Raw genomic sequence first — 16,372 nt, 5'->3', positions numbered from 1 at the left:
TCTGAGCCCCCCAGTCTACCACAAGATTCAGGTACAGATTCTTAGTTTTAGCACTTGAATTTACTTTGTGCTTGGCACTTGCTCAGAACTTCTTAGCACTAGAGCTACAAATTACTACAGCACCCAACCTTCCTCTTTACTTGGAGAAAAACAGTTTTTGTACTTTCCTGACTTGCTTAGAGGAAAAAGGCTCTTGTAATTGAGGAAAGTAGTGTGTATTCAGTCAATGTCCAAGGGTCCACTCCCAGTATTCTCTCCTGTCTGAATCTGGGCATCTTGTGGCAATGTAGCAATTGCCTCGTACACAGACAACACACTCCTCCTACCACCCAACACCACAACCTGTGAGATGCACTTATCTAGCCAAATTGGAGGTAAAGCTCTCTCCAACCAAGACTGAACTTGACAGTCAAGAGGAGAAAGTAAACACTTGCACCACACTCACCACACTCATCACATAGTCCCACTAAACCTACACCACCAAAATCCTCTGCTTAAGCAATAGAGACCTCTAAAGCAGAAACGCAAGCAACCTCCACCCCCAGCACAACCCAAATGACATGTAGCCCACAGACTCTGCACCAATAAACCAGTCCATAAGGTTAAAACAACGTACCAGACACTAGTCATAGCTGACTATAGTCAGGCACAACCAGGCTAAACAAGGTTGCCGTCAGCTGCCTGTCGGGTGCCAGGGTCCGCCACAACCCACACACTCGGGTCACTCCAAGTACAGATATGACTGTCATTGTCCATGCTGGTGTGAACTGGAGACATACCTCCCTGGACTACATGAGAAGAGACATGGAAGAGCTCTCCGATCTTGTAGCCCAGGCAGGTATGACCCTAGCTCTGAGTAGCATCCTGCCATTGCCCAAAATAACAGTGCAAGGACAAAATGACAATTGGCTTAGCTTCTGGTGTCATTCTAAGGGGATCCAGTCTGTTTGCCTGGGACAGTGTGGGTGACTGACCACGATACTTGGCCAGAGATGGAATGCACCTGTTGCCCCTGAGATTCTGGATACAGGCTAAGGGTCTTGCTGCCCCTATGGTGCCTTTTTTAGGCAAGGTTCAAATGACAAATTCACCATCGTAACGGGAACAGGCAAGCAAAAACTTGAGGGTAATGCTACTCTATGCTAGAAGTCTAAATCTCAAAATGCACTCCCTGAAATGGAGAACATAGATGTCTGTGCAGTGACTGAGACCTGGTTCAAGGCCCTAGAGAGCACCCCTGCATTACCAGGCCATAACTCATACCACACTTTGGCAATCTAACCTGGGCCAGAACACCAAGGGCGAAAGTGTGTTCATATTAAGGATATCCACACCTCCAGGCTAGTTGTGCAGCATAATGCATCCGAGGTTATCCAAGCGCACCTAACTCGGGGCAAAACTGCAATCCAAATTGTAGATTGCTACAGATCCCCCATAATGCCCTAGGATTTCTAATCTTTCTTGATATACTAGAAAATATTGGGGTTCAACCACATCCTAACCTAGTTGGGTGGTTTCAACTACCCCACCATTAACTGGGAAAACTAAACTCCTTCGCTCAACACTTTCTGGATTTCATAAATTCCAGTGCCCTGGATCAACTTGTCCACACCCCCACCAGGGGCAATAATATCCTAGACCTAGTCATTACCAACATGAGTGGTGTTCCACACCTAAGTCAACTCTGTCGGATTGGCCATAAGCTAATCACCCTAGATATCTGCATCCCCCCCCACCCACCCACCATTAAGAAAACCATGGTAAAGAAAATTTCTCCAAAACCAACTTCATGCTTTTTAAGACAGAAGTGGCAAACTTCATAACACCCATGCAGATGACAGTATAGTTATGACTGCTGAATCCTACACAAATGCACACACTAAGCACTTGCATGAGCTATCCCAAACAGAACCAAGACTACATCCTTCAAAACAAAGGAAGCCAATCTGGTGGTCCCCTGCCATAAACTCTGCAACAGATGGAAGAAGCTGTTGCAAAAGAGTAAAACAAAAATCTCATGAGTGGAGGACCTCCCTGGTCAGCCTCACTAAGAAGCTGCGATCCCTTACAAAATCATCCAAAGCTAGCTACGAAAACAAAACCACTGATTCTAAGGGCAACCACAAAGCATTCTATAGCTGTCAATCTCAATGGCAACACCCAGATCTGCTCTGAGTTACAGCACAATGGCAGGAATTACAGAACCAACTGAAATTGCCCACACCCTTGCAGATAGGTTCAGTGCTAACTTTACTGCGCTCTCACCCCCTAAAGGGCCCATATCTATACAGGAAGAATGCAGAGTCCCTGTAATCACATCTATGCAGGTGAAAGGTGCACACTCCACAGTATCCATGGGAACTGGAAAGCATCTCGGGCTGTGTTTTACACGAACTTCAGAATGAACTGGCTCCCCACTTAAGCACCATGTTCAGTCAGTCTCACGTCAGGCTTTGTGCCCACTGAATGGCACACAGCAACAGTTATCCCCCCTCCACAAAGGGAGAGCCACCACTGATCCTGGGAACCATCGTCCTATTAGCCTGCCTGACGAGCCTGGTCTGCAAGGCCATGGAATGTATCATGGAACTCCTAAACAGACATTGGTAATCTCAACTCTGGACCCCACCCAGTTCGGGTTTGTGAAAGGTAGATCATGCCTTCTGAACCTGATCGACTTTGAGGTTGTTGCCAAAGCCATAGATGAGGACAAGGTGGTTCACACAGCCTGTCTTTACCTCGCCAAGGCTTTTGACACCATCCCCCATTCTGGAATTATAGCTAAACTCATTAAACTAGGTATCACAAGATGGGTTGCCAACTGGTTCACTGACAGAACCCACACTGTAAAAGTTGCAGACTCCAAATCTGACTTCAAACCAGTGACAAGTGGAGTACCACAGGGTTCAGTCCTGGGACCCTCTCCTGTTTGGTATGTACTTCTTTGAAGTGCAGGCTAATACAGAAGGCCTCTGGCTAACAAGTTCGCAGATGACTTTAAACTAGGAGCAAAAGTAGAGTCCCCAAACTATGTGGACATCCTACAGAAGGGCCTCGCTGAGAGAGATGCCTGGTGTCCAAGGCATGGTTAAGCTCCATGCCAAAAAGTGCATTGTCATCCCTTTTGGTAAAAACTCTGTACCCATGAACTACCACATAAACGGCAATCTACTTACTGTCAAATGTGAGACCTTGGGACCCAGGTGGACAGTTTCTCCTTTGATAATCACATCACCACAGTAGTCAGGAAGTTCTGGTTGGCGCATCTCATCACAAAAGGGTTCTCATCCTGGGGGAAAAGGTCATTGTTCCCCTTTACCAGGCACTCGGACCCATTAGAGTATGGCGCCCCTTTTGGAATGTACCTCGCAAGATATCTGCAGCAGCTGGAAAGGCCACAGAATTGCCTCGCATGGAGGGTTACTGGCCTCTAACAGATGCCGTACACTGACTGTCTCAAACTCGAGCTTTACTGTGTAGCATATCACCTACTCCGAGGAGATCTCTGCCTAACATAAAGCTATGTTAAACCCAGAGCTGTTGGACATGCTACACGTAAAGAAATCCCAGCCTCTGAGCTACACGCCCTAGGGGCCTAAACCTTGTCACCATAATAAACTGGACATGCTGGAGGGATATGTCAGACTTTCCATACTCTGGTACAAGCTACCCATCTATGTCGAGCAACGTTCCTCATTAGCACTCTGAGAAAAATCTTGAGTGGATGGGAATAGGAAATACACCCCAGGATCACATCTGTGGCTGTGCTTGATAGGAGCACAGGAAATTCACTTTCTTGGGTGGCGTAAGCCAGGGAACTTTGTTGGCTAGGCTTACTTGGACCCTTTGGGCCGATAGCCTAGTACCTACCTATGAACCTGTAACATGTCCTGCAGGCTATGTAAAGCATTCCTAAGAGGTACTACTCTCAAAACCTCCAATAAGAGAACAGCACCCCCCCCCCTCTGGGTTTAAATGTAGTTTGAGACTCTCTGTCCCCTTCAAGTCAGCTGCTTCTTGTCCTTTGAAGTTTTTGACATGGAAGACCTTTTTCTTAACCGCCATTACTTCAGCTAGGGGGGTTTCAGAGTTACAGGCCTTATCTATTCGTCCCCTGTACTTGACTTTCCACAAAGATAAGAGTTACTCTCGGAAACAATTCCTCCTCCTTACCCAAGGTGTGTTCAGAGCACATTTTAAATCAATCCATAGAGCTTCCTGTATATTCTTTCCCAATTATGGCAACAAGGCAGAGTATAAGCTCCATCAATTGGAAGTTCATAGACAGTTACATTTTTATTTACACAGGACTAAGGATTTCAGAAAATCAGACCAATTGTTTATATCCTTTGCAGACAAAGGTTGTCCAGTCTGTAAACTGACCTTATCAAAGTGGCTTTCAGACACTAGCATCCATGTCTGCTTTGCAAAACAAAACTTCCAGGGAAAATGCACTCAACTAGGGCCTTGGCTACTTCTATTACTTTTCAAGCCAAGCTACCTTTAGATTCAATCTGTGCAGCAGCTACATGGGCTAATCTTCATACCTTTTATCTCTCACTACAAAGTAGATGTGGCCGTCTGGAACAGGGCATAGGTGCTGGGGACGCTGTCCCAACCAGCAAGAACAGAGGCGACATGGCGACAACTTACCATGAAGCTATGTACTCACCATAATGTTCCATGTTTGTTGTCCATCTCGCCTTCCTTCCTTGAGTCCCACCCTCCTGGAGGATCGAGAAGAGTTTTTCTTTCCTTTTGTTTGGCTACACTGGACCTAGCTATTCCTTCCTTTCTCTTTGCTGATTACGCACTCATAATATGCGGGTCCTTTTTTCATAAGCAAGCTTAGTAAAAGTTTGACCTATTTAGTCTGATGGGTTATCATAAACAAGATCTGGGTAACTACTGCTAGGCATGTTGGGATAGGGGTTAGCCTCGAGCCCGTAAAAAGCTCTCTAGCTATAGTATACAGCAGAGTTGGTGCCGAACCCAACCAGCAAGAAGGAAGGTGTGATGGACAAATGTGAAATTTTACGGTGAGTACATAGCTTCTTTTTATGCAAATATTTAGAAAAAGGTTGTTGAGAATTCCTAAAGTAAGGCAGAACTCCATAGTCTTGTGAAAGCTTTGTTAGATGAATAAATTCAGCGATGAACAAAGTCCACTTAATAAAAAAAATAATTTATTGACCCAATCCAAAAACAAAACAGTTCTACCATGACCGCCTTCATAAAACAAGCACCCGCGTTTTGGTCATACAATTGACTTCATCAGATGACCAGCATAATCAATTCTTTCATTTTATATCCTAAATCAAACCAATAAAACTTCTATTCTTTCAAATATACCAATAATTTTAGCAGCCAAAAACTATTAAAATGTTTAAAATATTAAAATGTTCATAATGTGCGTTAAAAACATCATTATATAACTTATTTATTCTTTCTAAAATTCTTCATATTAAATGTTTAAACATATTTATACATTAAAAGGTTTTAAGAATGTTTTCATAAAAAGTTCAGTACTGCTGTTAGTGTGAATGTTGAGGGGTGTTAATGCCCTCTAGTGGTCATTCATTTTATCACATTTAAAGTTTTGCAGATCTTAATTTTAATAATGGTAAACTAGAAATGCAGTCATTTAAATCAGGGGGTTTGTCAGCTTCCAGAGTAACTTGCCGCCACAGTTCTCTTAACTCTATTTTTTCCAGCCATAATCCCACCCCCCCTAATATCACACTACTTGTTCTAAAACCATAAGTTTATATTTGGGGCATACTTTCGAATGTTTGAATAATGCATTACTTTCTTTACCCACTGATATCTCGTGTATATGTTCATAGATCCTTCTTTTTAGTTTCCTTTCTGTTTTTCCTACATAGAAGGATTCACAAACTTCACAACTAGCTAAATATACTATACCCTTGGATTCACAATTATAATAATCCACACTATTATCCTTTTTCTATTTTCCAAATACTATTTAAAATATAGGTACATTGGTTACAATGACCACACTTGTACGTACCTTTCCTATTCTTGTTAAAATTGACCATATATTTCTTTTCTATTATGGATCTAATGTTCTGTGAATTCCTGTATATCACTTTGTGGTATTTTAGTTAAATTTTCTACACCAGAAAGGGAGACAAATTTCCCCCATTCTTTCAAGAAAATATTTTTGGTCATATTATTTAAACCATTATATTCCAAAATTAAGGCCTGTTGAAAATAATCTTGTTCATTATTGTTAGTATTACTTTTTTTTATTAGTTTCCTTCATCTTTTGAATAGGACAGAACTTATCTACTCTCCCTTTTACCACTTCATCCCTTATTTGGGTAATAAAATCCAAGGGATAACCTCTCTAAAAACATCCAATAACTCACACTCTAACAAAATCAGCATCTGAACTTGTCATTCGGCCACCTCTAACAAACTGTCCTTTCACAATATTTTTCTTACAGTGAAACGGATGTGCACTTTTATAATGTAAAAAAGAATTACAAAAGGTAGCCTTCCTAAATGTTTTGCTTTTTAAACTTTGTCCATCTTTATAAATTTCCACATCCAAATATTGCACATTAAAATCAGATATATTATAAGTGAATTTCAAAAAATTGGTCGTTTCTCTCATATATTTCATAAATTCATCAAATTTTTGTCTTCCTGCTATCCGTCATCCAAAAACCTCCGATATAAAACCCAGCAATTATTATATTCAGAAATTAATATATATTTCTCTTCCCAGTTAGCAAGAATTAAGTTTGCATAAGTGGGAGCACATGCTGCCCCCATCGTTACCCCCTGTATTTGTTGAAAAAATTCACCATTAAAGTGAATAAAATTATTTTTCAAAATAAGTTCCATCAGCCAAATATTTACTAACTTGTCAATGTTAAGTTGTCTATCTCGCCTTCATTCTTGCTGGATGGGTTCGGAGCCGACCTCGGCTCCGACTCTGCCACTAAAAGCTCGAGAGTTGGTTCCACCGGCTCGAGGCTCCCCTTATATCCCACAATGCTAGGCGAGAGTTACCCCAGATCTCGTTTGCCGCTACAGCTTCGAGGTTGGTTGCTTCTACCGGTTCCTGGTGAGTGTTAATTTTTCTTGTAAAAGTTAATCTTTTAAACCCCTTTTAAGTTAAATTTCTTTCTTAGTTAGTGTAGATTAAAAAACTTTATCCCCGAACCCTAAATTTTCCGTTTCTTTACCAAAGAACCTTTGGTTCTTCCTTTGGGCCCTTAGGCCTTCCCTTCCCTAGTGGAGTGTTTGTGTTTCTTGTAGTTTACTTTAGTTTAGTGTACTTTAAATTCTAGTATTACTACTAAAATTATTATTTTTTTTTTCCTGACAGGGTATAACTTGTGTGTTTGGGTGTGTGTTTGTGTACACCTGTTAGTCAGGGAAATGTCCAAAGAAGCAAAGGTCTCCGGATTCAAGAAGTGTGATGCGTGCTGTCAGAAAATGTCTCTGACAGACGCTCACACTTCTTGTGTCTATTGTCTGGGGCCTTTGCACCTGCAGGACTCCTGTGCTGTGTGCCATGGCTTCAGCCCCAGGGTCCTGCAGGAAAGAAAAAACAAATTAATTCTTAGAGGCTTACTGAAGCCAGAGGATTCCCTGTCAGTTTCAACAGGGAAGCCCTCTAAGGCATCGAGGTCTTCGGCTCCGGCTTCTGAGCCGAGACCTCAGGTTACTCAACCTTTGCCTTTATCGGCTCCGGCTGGAGCCGATAAGTCTCAGTCCACAGTTTCTGTGGCTCCCTCGGCTCCGGCGGAGCCGAGGTTATTGAGGTTCCGTGTCGGCTCCGACCAGACCTTCGGAGCCGACAACTAGGAAGAGGTCTAGGTCACCATCTCTTGGCTCCGTTCATTCGGCTCCAGGATCTCCCCTGCTGTCTGAACGGAGCCAAAGGTCTCATTCCTCTAGGTCATCGAGGCTGTCCGATCATGACCTTCAGAGGGTAGTGAGTCGACTACTTAAGTCCGAGGCACTAGCCCAGATGCTTCAGAGCCCGACTCATCAGTCGGTGCCTGCCCCGGTCCATCAACTTTTTCCTCCTTCGACTCTCTTGAGTTCAGAGCCGGGTCGCGTCGGAACCGAGACTGTGATTACTTCGGAGCCGAGACAATTGTCTTCGGCTCCGTCGTCGGCTCCGTTTTCTTCTTTGGAAGAATCTCGGCGCCGGACTTCCCTCGTCTGCTCCGAGGTGGTGAGTGGCATAGGACCCTTGTCCGACCCCCCTCTCCCTCTCGGGGCTTCGGCGCTGGTGAGTTCGGCTCCGACATCGGCCTCGGAGCCATCACTGTCGGTGCCGAGAGGGGTTCTTAGCTCCTCGGAGCGGGGACCTCTGGCTCTGCCTGACAGGGGTGCATTCGAGGTCATGCGGAGTGTGTTAGAGCCTGGCTCTACTCCACAGTCGGCTCCGTCCGCCCCTCCCTCTATGCTGCCTCAGGGTAAGTCGACTCACTCCCTCATCCCGGACCGCAGAGAGCCAGCTCCTCAGGAGTCCCCTGTGGGGATTTCATCCTCTTCCGAGGCCTCTCCTGATTTGGCAGAAGAGCCCCCTCGGAAGAGGAAGTGCAAGAGGAAACACATTGACTCACCTGAGTCTATCACGTCAGACACAGATTTGGATGATTCTGAGGGTTCCCCCCGTTCCCCTTCTGAAGATGTCTCATTTGCAGACATTCTGGAGATCCTGAAACAGAGGGGAAATTGGCCAGCCCTCAACCCTTCGGAGGACGAATCTGTGTATCTTGAGGCGTTTGGCTCTCGTCCTTCCACCTCCTGGGTGTCCCTCCCTTGACCCCCTCATGCAGGTGGTTGCTAAGAAGGCATGGACGGCTCCTGATTCAGTGGACCCCACTCCCAGGAGACCCTCTAAGTTCATCACAGCTCCATCAGACAAGCAATTTTTATCAAAAGGAGTTTCTGTGGATGCTATGGTGGTAGCTGCTGCCACAAAGAAGGAACTGGCTGATCCTTCAGTGCCTGTCCATCCACCTAACAAGGAATCTAGGTCCATGGATAGGTACGGAAGCGGATGTTCTCCTCAGCGACATTTACCATGCGTTCGCTGAACTACCTGTGCCATTTCACTCGTCTTCAAAGGGACTTGATCAAGGAAGCGAGTGAAATGTTAAAGGATCCTACAGCTGCGGGTTTCCAAGAAAAGATGAACACGCAGCTGGCTACCCTTAATTCCATATCCAACTCCTCCATGCGCCTCCTCTCTTATGCGGCCGATGGAGCGAGCAGAGCCGCAGGGACAGGTGTAGCCTTACGTAGGCACGCCTGGATGCGGCTATGCAATTTTGCGGACCCTTTCAAGACGTCTTTCACGAACTCCCCTTTTGATGGATCATCTCTCTTTGGTCCTCAAGTGAAAGAAACCCTGACTAGGTGCGAGACTGATGGCAAGACCCTTTCTGCCGCCGGAGTCCGTTTTCGACTCCTTCTAGGCCTTACCCCAAAGGCCAGAAGGGTGGGAAGATGTGGTTCCGTAAACAATCTCAAGGGACTTCGCCTGACGCACAGAGTCGTTTTCCTACCAAAGGCAGAGGTGGGAATAACAATGGTAGACGTCGCCCTAGGGGCAGGGGGGGTCCGCAGAACCAGGGCAATCGGGAAGCCTTTCTTGACAAGCCCTTTCAGCATCCCTGAGGTGTTGCCCGACTGCCCATCTTCGGAGGCAGTCGGGGGAAGATTGTCACTGTACCCAGAAGCCTGGCTATCCCTGACTCAAGACAAATGGGTACAGTCCATCATTTCCGAAGGCTATTCTATCCCCTTTCTTCGCTTTCCAAATCAGTCAAAAATCCCTTCCAGATGTTCCACCCGCTCAAAGGGATATAGCAGCTATGGAAATTTCAAAACTGCTTGCAAAAGAGCAATTCAGCCAGTGCCAGCAGACCAACAAGGATCCGGAATCTACTCAAGGTTCTTTTTAGTTCCAAAGAAAACAGGCGACTGGAGACCGATTTTGGATCTCAGTGTCTTGAACAAATCAGTCAAGAAAACAAGATTTCGGATGGTCACGCTGCAATCCATTCTTCCCCTTTTGGGCAAAGGAAACTGGATGTGCTCTATAGACCTTCGGGATGCGTACTATCACATAAAAATGAACAGACGCTCCAGAAGATTCCTCCGCTTCAGGCTGGGAACCAGTCATTTTCAGTTCAGGGCCCTGCCCTTTGGTCTCACCACTGCCCCCCGGGTGTTTACCAAATGCATGACAGTGGTAGCTTCTCACCTGAGACGACAAGGATTCCAGGTGTTTCCATATTTGGACGACTGGCTTCTCACAGCTCCCACCAAGCATCTCCTTCTGATGGCCAGTGATTATACTTTTCGCGTTTGTCAAAAACTGGGTATTTCAATAAATTGCGAAAAGTCTGTTTTGTCGCCTTGTCGTACTATTACCTACATAGGCGCAAATTTAGATACTATAAACATGTCTGCAAGGCTAACGAACCAAAGGATATCAGACATTCACAAATTGGTGTCACTTCTTCTCAACAACAACAGAGTCAAAGCCAGGTTAGTTCTAAAGGTGTTGGGAATCATGGCAGCGCCATACCTCTCCTTCCATTGGCCAGATACCACATGCGGATCCTTCAGTGGATGCTTTTACTCAATGGTCATACCAGGAACTTCCAATGTCTCACACCATTATGATCACGCAAGCGTGCAAAAGCATCTCATGTGGTGGATGTCTTCCCCAGCTCCTGTCGGAAGACCATTTGTTCCACCTCCTCCGGTTGCTACTCTGACAACGGATGCCTCCCTGATCGGGTGGGGGGGGGCATTATCAGGGCAGGACAGTCCAGGGCACATGGCAACCAAACGAATGCCACTTGCACATAAATGTTCTGGAGATGAGAGCAGTGCTTTTAGCGTTGCAAGCCCTTCAAGACTCTCTTCCCTTGGGAACGATTGCAATCCAGACAGACAATATGTCTGTAGTGTGGTACATCAACAAACAAGGCGGAACCAGATCATACCCCCTGTGTCGAGAAGCACTCAGACTGTGGCAATGGGCGATTTCTTCTCAGCGTTTTCTGATAGCAACGCACATCCCCGGGAAGTCCAACCACATTGTGGACAAGTTGAGCAGAGCTATACTCATGCCTCACGAGTGGTCTCTGAAAGACTCTGTAGTGAGAGAAATCTTTCTCAAGTGGGGTCAGCCTTGCTGCGATCTTTTTGCTACTCCCCAAAACAGCAAGTGCAGAGAATATTTCACTCTATTCCCTTTACCAGGCCAACCCAGCAGGTCCAAGTTTGGCCCCGGGGACTTCTGTATGCATTTCCTCCTTTCCCACTGATCTCTCAAGTAATACAGAAAGCTATCGCTCAGAAGGCCTCATTGATCCTCATTGCTCCTTACTGGCCTCGACAAGTGTGGTTCCCCTTTCTACATCAATTTCTTTTGGAGCGACCGTGGAATCTGGACCTAGTTCCAGATCTTTTGATCCACCAGTCGGGTCAGTTTCATCGCTCCCTCCCCTCTCTGAACCTCACTGCTTGGTTCCTCCAATTCCAACCGTAGCCAGGCTTCCTCAATTATCTCACTCTGTTAGAGATATATTGATAGCTTCCCATAAATCTTCCACTCGAAGATTTATTTGAGTAAGTGGAAACGCTTCTCATATTGGGCACAAGGAAAGGACATAGATCCTTTCACCGCTTCCATCCAACTAGTCCTTGATTTTTAGCTGAACTCTTCCATACAGGTTCATCTCCATCTACTCTTAAGGTTCAATTGGCAGCTATTTCTAACTTCCATGTGGGTATTTCTGAATCTGCCTAATGTCCCACAAACTTTGCAAAGCCTTTTTGAAAGGAGTTTTTCTTCTCAGACCTCCTATAAGAAATCCTCCTTCTCCTTGGGACCTAAATTTAGTTCTTGCTTCTTTGATTCTTTCCCCTTTCGAACCTGCAGCTTCATGTTCCTTGAAATTATTATCATGGAAAACTCTCTTTCTGGTGGCTATTACATCAGCCAGAAGAGTTTCAGAACTTCAAGCACTCAGTTGTCGCCCTCCTTATCTTTTGTTCCATAAGGACAGAGTATCCTTACGAACTAACCCGATCTTTTTGCGTCAGGTGGTTACAACATCAAATCTAAACCAAAGCATTCACCTCCCTGTCTTTTTCCAGAGTATTCCAATAGGTCTGAACAAAAGTTACACTGCCTGGATGTTCATCGTCAATTAAGGTACTACTTGGATAGAACAAAACAATTCAGAAAATCTGATCAGCTGTTTGTCTCCTATGCGGAAAGCAGAAAGGGACTTTCAGTTTCAAAGGTCTCATTATCCAGATGGCTAACATCTTTGATTTCCCTGGTATATGAAATTAGACAACAGAAATTGCCTAATAAACCTAAAGCCCATTCCACCAGAGCTTTGGCTACTTCTTTAGCCTTCCAAGACAGACTGCCTATTGACACCATTTGTGCAGCGGCTACTTGGGCTACTCCTCACACTTTTATTTCTCATAAGTTGGATTTAGCTTCTAGGCATAGAGCTAACTTTGGTTCCACTGTTCTCAGGAGTCTGTTCCGTTAGGCCACCCGGGACAAGGTGCTAGGGACGCGGTCCCATCCAGCAAGAATGAAGGCGAGATAGACAACTTAACATATAGAAGTTATGTTCTTACCATAACGTTCCATGTTAGTTGTCTTCTTCTCGCCTTCTTCTTAAGCCCCACCCTCCTTCCCCCTGGCCTGGACAGACCTAGAGGAGTTGTGATCGTGACCTCTCTTTCTACCACCTCTTTCTTAGTCATATGCTATTATGCATATTTCTTGGTTCAGGATGTAGGTCACCCTTCTTTCTTCCTGTTGTTAGAGGTGGATTCTGTTTTACAGTTATACTGTTATTGTTATAAGCTGGGGTTAGCTTACAAACGAGATCTGAGGTAACTCTCGCCTAGCATTGTGGGATATAAGGGGAGCCTCGAGCCGGTGGAACCAACTCTCGAGCTTTTAGAGTGGCCGAGTCGGAGCCGAGGTCGGCTCCGAACCCATCCAGCAAGAAGAAGGCGAGAAGAAGACAACTAACATGGAACGTTATGGTAAGAACATAACTTCTATTTTTGCGCCAAGGAAGCATCTTCATATATTATTTCTTCAAACATTTCTGTACCTTCCTTATATGGGATTGAGGAAAACGAGTCAATATCTATGGTAATGAAAATAAGTTTTTCTTGATCCAATTTGTCTGGGATTTCCCTCAACAAATCCCAAGAATCTCTTAATATGTCCTTTTCATCCATACATTCTTTAGTTTCTTAACGTATTTGGCTAAAGGATAAGTTTTAGACCCCCCCCCCCCTCAGCCGATACTATCGGTCTAAGGGGGGATCCCTTTCACTTTTATGGGTCTTAGGGATACCAAATATCGTGGGGGTTCTAGGTTTTTCGACTTAAATGTATTATCTACTAATTCCTCATCTAACATATTTTGTAAACTCATATCAATTTTATTATAAGCTATATTCATTTCATTTAAAGAAACTGAGCATCTGGATTCGTCCCATAAAATAGCATTCATTTTACTTTCATATAGGCTACTATCCATAATAACTACCCCACCCGCTTTATCGGGTTTCATCACTCTAATTTTTCTATTTTCCTTTATTTCATACATCAATTCTCTTTCCTTTTTACTTAAATTAGGTTTATACCTTATTTTACTTTCGTTTTTCTCACTTCAGTTTCAATTAATTTCTCTCTCTTTCAATTGGGTGTGTAAAGGGGGCTTGTAGGTACTCTTCCATTTCAATTCCCCATACGCTATCCCCATTCCCAAAAGTAATACAGTAATGAACAAGATTTTCAACAGGCCTTAATTTTGGAATATAATGGTTTAAATAATATGGTCAAAAATATTTTTTTTGAAAGAATGGGGGAAATTTGTCTCCCTTTCTGATATAGAAAATGTAACTTAATATACCACAGAAAGTGATATACAGGAATTCACAGAACATTAGATCCATAATAGAAAAATGTATGGTAAATTTTAACAAGAATAGGAAAGGTACGTACAAGTGTGGTCATTGTAACCAATGTACCTATATTTTAAATAGTGATTTGTTTTTATTTGGAAAATAGAAGGATAATAAATATTGTGGAATATAACTGTGAATCCAAGAGTGTAGTATATTTAGCTACTTGTGAAGTTTGTGGATCCTTCTATGTGGGAAAAACAGAAAGGAAACTGAAAAGAATCTATGAACATATATGAGATCAGTGGGTAAAGAAAGTAATGCATTATTCAAACATTCGAAAGTATGCTCCAAATATAAATTTAAATTTATGGTTTTAGAACAAGTAGAGTGATATTGGGGGGGAGATTATGGGAGGAAAAAATAGAGTTCAGAGAACTGTGGTGGCAAGTTACTCTGGAAGTTGACAAACCCCCTGGTTTAAATGATTGCATTTCTATTTTACCCTTATTAAAATATCTGCAAAACTTGTAAATGTGATAAAATGAATGACCACTAGGCATTAACAACACACCTTAACATTCACACTAACAGCAGTACTGAACTTTTTGTTTGAAAACATTCTTAAAACCTTTTTAATGTATAAATATGTTTTTTAAACATTTAATAATATGAAGAATTTTAGAAAGAATAAGTTATATTATGATGTTGTTTTTAATGCATATTATGAACATTTTAATATTTTAAACATTTTAATTAGTTTTTGGCTGCTAAAATTATTGGTCTATTTGAAAGAATAGAAGAAGTTTTATTGGTTTGATTTAGGATATAAAATGAAATAATTAATTATGCTGATCATTTGATGAAGTCAATTGTATGACGAAAACGCTGGTTTGTTTTATGAAGGCGTTCATGGTTGAACTGTTTCGTTTTTGGATTGGGTCAATAAATTATTTTTTTTATTAAGTGGACTTTGTTCATTGCTGAATACTGCATTCCTTTTGGTTTTCGGAGTTTACTAGAGCAGTTAACCCACTTGTTTTTGGATGAATAAAATGTTGCTTGATAGTATGTGTAGCCTTATTGGTTGCCAATATATAAGTTTGCAAAATGTTACAGATGTAGTTGCTGTGTTTCACTTGTGAGACTCTAAAATTTCAGTTTAAGCTCTAGAGCCTAAACGATATCACTAAAAATAAAGGTGTAGGCACTGCCCATTGGAAGTTACAGTGCAAACTTCCTGAGCTGTATTGGTATGAAAACAGCTTGTGGTAATCCACCCATACAGCTAAGGCTACTGCAGTAGTGATCAATATGAAGAACATGGTATATTTGTGTAAGCAAGCTTATAACAGCAGATGTTCAAATTGCTACAGAAGCCACCCCCCATTGTTTTGTCTGGTTTTCATGCCAGTTTTTGTACTCTGAAGATAGTGGCTTCAGCCAGTAGTTTTGAACTTCATAAGTGCCTTAATTTTAACCTTTTACATACTCTTCTCTATGGTTTCCTCTCGAGAAGGATGGAGATGCTTTTTGATAAATTGGTTGTGGGTTATATTCTGCAACATTTTGAGTTCTCTGCTGTCAAGCTCATTAGGTTTGCGCCTGCCTCTATTGAGTGCAACTTGGTGTCTGTGTTTTTCATGGAAATGCTCTTATTCAGGTGATGCTATGTCCAAGGCTTCCACCACTGGAACGGTTGAGTTTTGCTTGCTTGTATTCTCTGCTTCCCAGATGATGTCGAAAGTGAGATTTTTAAATTCTCCCTGGATAGAGAACTTAACTGATCCTGGGCATGGAGTGTGATATGAGGAAAGCCATTTCAAGGGTTTACTCAGGTTTTTCAGAAGCCCACTTCCAAATTTGCCAAGGGATTCAGTGTTCCTGTATAACTTTTAAAAAGTTGGAGGTAAACATTTTAAAGCAATGGCAGGGGGAGGTCCTGAAAAAGCAGGACCCCTGAAACAAATTACAATTCTGACTGTGAAAAAATTTCACTACAATGATGTTACATAAGCAAGGGGATTCTAGGTCTTGCCCTCTGTACAGACTAGCCATGGTAGCCTGCGCTATAACTTTTCAGCATAGTATCACTCTACAGGCAGCCTTGCATGCCACTGTAGCAAAACTGTTTGGCAGACAAGCTGAGCAAGAGTTAGGGTACACCTTCATGCATGACAGCTGAGTCAGTCTTCCAAGAATTGATGCAACAGTGGGGGACACAAGTGGAATTATTTACTTCACTGGCAGTAACCTGCTCCAGGATTCCATGAGAGGATGACTGGATGACAGATTAGTTTTCTTCTTGGGCAGGAATGCCCCCCCCCCCCCAACACACACACACACACCTTTCCTGTGATGTCCAGAATACTTGCAAAGATTCAGGACTCCCCAAAGATCTTTGGTGACT

Source organism: Protopterus annectens, chromosome 1.part2 (assembly GCF_019279795.1).
Source record: "Protopterus annectens isolate FY-2018-M chromosome 1.part2, PAN1.0, whole genome shotgun sequence".
Lineage (NCBI taxonomy): Eukaryota > Metazoa > Chordata > Ceratodontiformes > Protopteridae > Protopterus > Protopterus annectens.
This window is presented reverse-complemented; position numbering follows the sequence as displayed.